Here is a 3,330-nt window from a genome sequence, read left to right as displayed (position 1 = left end):
GACCAGGGAAGGGCTGATTAGGAAAGGGCAGAACCCATGTTCTGCCTGCCAGGCATCAAGGTCTGGACCCTGAGGGAGGGCTGAGATCCCACAGAGCGAGGCTCCATCTCTGTTGTCAGCCCTGGGAAGTTCCGGGCATGGTGACCAGGCATGTGGATCCCTGATGTTCACATCGGGGGCTGATGGAGGGAAGGGGATTGGTATCATGAGCATGGCCTCAGGGGAGCAGAGGGTGGGTCCAGGCCCTGCTGGGAGACAAGGCAGGCCTGAGGGGACCCAGCAATCCAGAACAGGGGGCCTACTCCACTTCTGTCTGAGACTGAGGCACTTCCTCAATTGGCCTTGGGAATTTGAGGGATATAGATTCAGGTCCACAAAGGGGTGAGGCTCAGCCCTGACAGGATCAAGAGGAGGAAGAAGAGGGAGGACTCAGAGGACCTAGACCCTGGGAGGTCCTGGGAGTGTTGGCTGTGTGTGGCACATCTTTGCTGTGTCTTTGGGGTGCCAGTGACGAGAGGGGTGTAATATGAGGAGTAGAGCCTTAGGCCAGCAAAGAGAGAAGTCCCCTAGAGCCCTGAGAGAGGACTCAGCAGATCTGTTATCCTGGACCTAGGAAATCTGCCACTGCTATCAGTCCTGGGAGGCCCCAGGGAGGCCTGTGGAGAAGGGACATGGTCCCCCACTTTCTCCTTGGGGGGTCCCAGGAAGATGGCGGCCTTGGCATATAAGACTCATCCACAGTTAAGCAGGAGTGAAAGGGCTGGGCCCTGTCAGGAATAAATCTGAATACCTGGAGGACACTCAGACAGAGGAGGCACCCTGAAACCTGCTCCTTCTGTCAGCCTTGGGAATCCCGTGCAGAATTTTCCGTGTGGTGCCTCCTCACTTTTTTCTCCCAGGTCTCAGAGAGGTTTGGGCCTTGGTCTGAGGCAGTGTCCTCAAGTCATAGAGCAGAGGAGGCCCAGATATTGCCAGCAGGCAAGGTGAGGTGTTTACTTTGAATGTATACAAAGGGCTCCACCGGCCCCAGAACAGAGGGGACTCCAAAGTGCCAACCCCACCTGTCCTACTGTTAGTGCTGGAGCCTTGGCCTCTGCTGACAAGCTGCACCCTGAGGAGCCCTCTTGTTAGTGGTGGCAGGTACCCAAGTTACCCTGAGTTACTGGTGGTGTATCCATACAGGTCTGCAGCAACTTCAGTTCTTACCTCCTCAGAAGAAAGAATTCGACTGAGGGGCAAAAGGCAGAAGGAAAGACCGAGGCAAAAAACAAACAAACAAACAAAACACAAAGCTTTAGAACAGTAAGGAAAGGAAGAAAAGGAAACAAGAAAAGTATAACTCGGAAGAGGGCCAAGTAGGCAACTTGAGAAACCAAAGGCACAGCTTGACCTCTTGACTTGGGGTTTTATGTTGGCATATGTATTAGTTTTCACATTGCTGATAAAGACATACCCAAGACTGGGCAATTTACAATAGAAAGACGTTTAATTGGACTTACGGTTCCATGTGGCTGGGGAAGCCTCACAATCATGGCGGAAGGCAAGGAGGAGAAAGCCCCATCTTACATGGATGGCAGCAAGCAAGCAAAAAAAAAAAAAGCTTTTGCGGGAAAACTCCCCTTTATAATAACCATCAGATCTCATGAGACTTACTATCATGAGAACAGCATGGGAAGGACCTGCCTCTGTGATTCAGTTACCTCCCACTGGGTCCCTCCCACAATGCGTGGGAATTTAAGATGAGATTTGGGTGGGGACACAGCCAAACCATATCAGCCTACTTCAGAGATCTTGTGTTACTTTCTCCCCAGTCCTGAGATCTTATTGGGAAGCTGCTGATCCATTTCAGGTGTTTTCTATTAGGAGACTGCCTTTCCCTGGCAAGGGCTGTGAACAATTATTACTTTACAGAAATAGTTAACAACCATTTGACCATCGCCTGATGGTCACCCAACATTCCTTGTGTGTGTGTGTGTGTGTGTGCGCGCGCGCACGCGCGCATGCTTGTGCACATGCATGGAGGGGCTGGGGGAACCCTCTCCTTCCCTGCTCATACCTGACTAGCTACCCACTGTAACACTCTCACTTCCTCCAAGTTCTCAGTGAACAGGCCAGCTAGGAGGATAGGTGCCCCAGGAGGCCCCAGAGGAGCACCAAATGAAAAGATCCTAAGTCTGCTTTTGTTAGAGCCTCCAAGGTTCGGCTCTCAGCTGAGGTCCCTCACTGGCTCCCTCTCTCCTCAGGCCTGTGGGTCCCACTTGCCCAGCCCCTGCCCACACTCTGCCATTCTGACCAGAGTCGTCATGTCTCCTGAGCAGAGGAATCAGCACTGCAAGCCTGAGGAAAGCCTTGAGGCCCAAGGAGATGAGGCTTTGGGCCTGGTGGGTGTGCGGGCTCCCTTGGCTGAGGAGCAGGAGGCTGCCTCCTTCTCCTCTCCTCTGACAGTGGGCACCCTGGAGGGGCTGCCTGCTGCTGGGTCACCTGGTTCTCCCCAGAGTCCTCAGGGAGCCTCCACCTCCCCCACTACCATTGACAATGCTCTATGGAGCCAATCTAATGAGGGCTCCAGCAGCCAAGAGGAGGCTCCAAGCACCTCACCAGACCCAGCAGACCTGAAGACCTTGTTCCAAGAAGCACTTGATGGGAAGGTGACTGAGTTGGTTCATTTCCTGCTCTACAAGTATTGAGTCAAGGAGACAATCACAAAGGCAAAAATGCTAGAGAGTGTCATCAGAAATTATAAGGATTACTTTCCTGTAATCTTCAAGTGCATGTGGCTGGTCTTTTTTTTTTTTTTTTTTTGACGTGAAGGAAGTGGGTACCACTGGCCACTCCTATATCCTTGTCACTTCCCTGGGCCTCTCCTATGATGGCCTGCTGGAGGATGATCAGAGCAAGCCCAATGCAGGCCTCCAGATAATGGTCCTGTGCACGATTATAATGGAGGGCAACTGCACCCCTGAAGAGGTCATATGGGAAACCCTGAGTGTGATGGGGCTGTATGCTGGGAGGAAGCACGGTGTCTACGGGAAGCCCAGGAAGTTGCTCACCCAAGACTGGGTGCAGGAAAACTACCTGGAGTACCAACAGGTGCCCAGCAGTGATCCTGCATGCTATGAGTTCCTATAGAGTCCAAGAGCCCACACTAAAACCAACAAGATGAAAGTCCTGGAGTATGTGGCCAAGGTCCATGGGACAGATCCCACCTCCTACCCATCTCTGTATGAAGAGGCTTTGAGAGAGGGGGAAGAGGGAGTATGAGTACAAGTTGTAACCAGGGCCAGTAGGTGGCAGGTTTAGGGACAGGGCCAGTGCACGTTCCAGGGGCAC

At 52.6% G+C, this 3,330-nt stretch overlaps 1 pseudogene; it reads left to right on the top strand.

The window, feature by feature from the left end:
- The first annotated feature begins 205 nt into the window (after positions 1-205).
- LOC101176673 lies at positions 206-3,129 on the top strand (annotated as a pseudogene).
- The last annotated feature ends 201 nt before the right edge of the window (positions 3,130-3,330 follow it).

The sequence above is a fragment of the Nomascus leucogenys genome, chromosome X (assembly GCF_006542625.1).
Source record: "Nomascus leucogenys isolate Asia chromosome X, Asia_NLE_v1, whole genome shotgun sequence".
NCBI lineage: Eukaryota > Metazoa > Chordata > Mammalia > Primates > Hylobatidae > Nomascus > Nomascus leucogenys.
The sequence above is the reverse complement of the archived record's forward strand: the minus strand, read 5'-3'. Positions and strand labels throughout refer to the sequence as shown.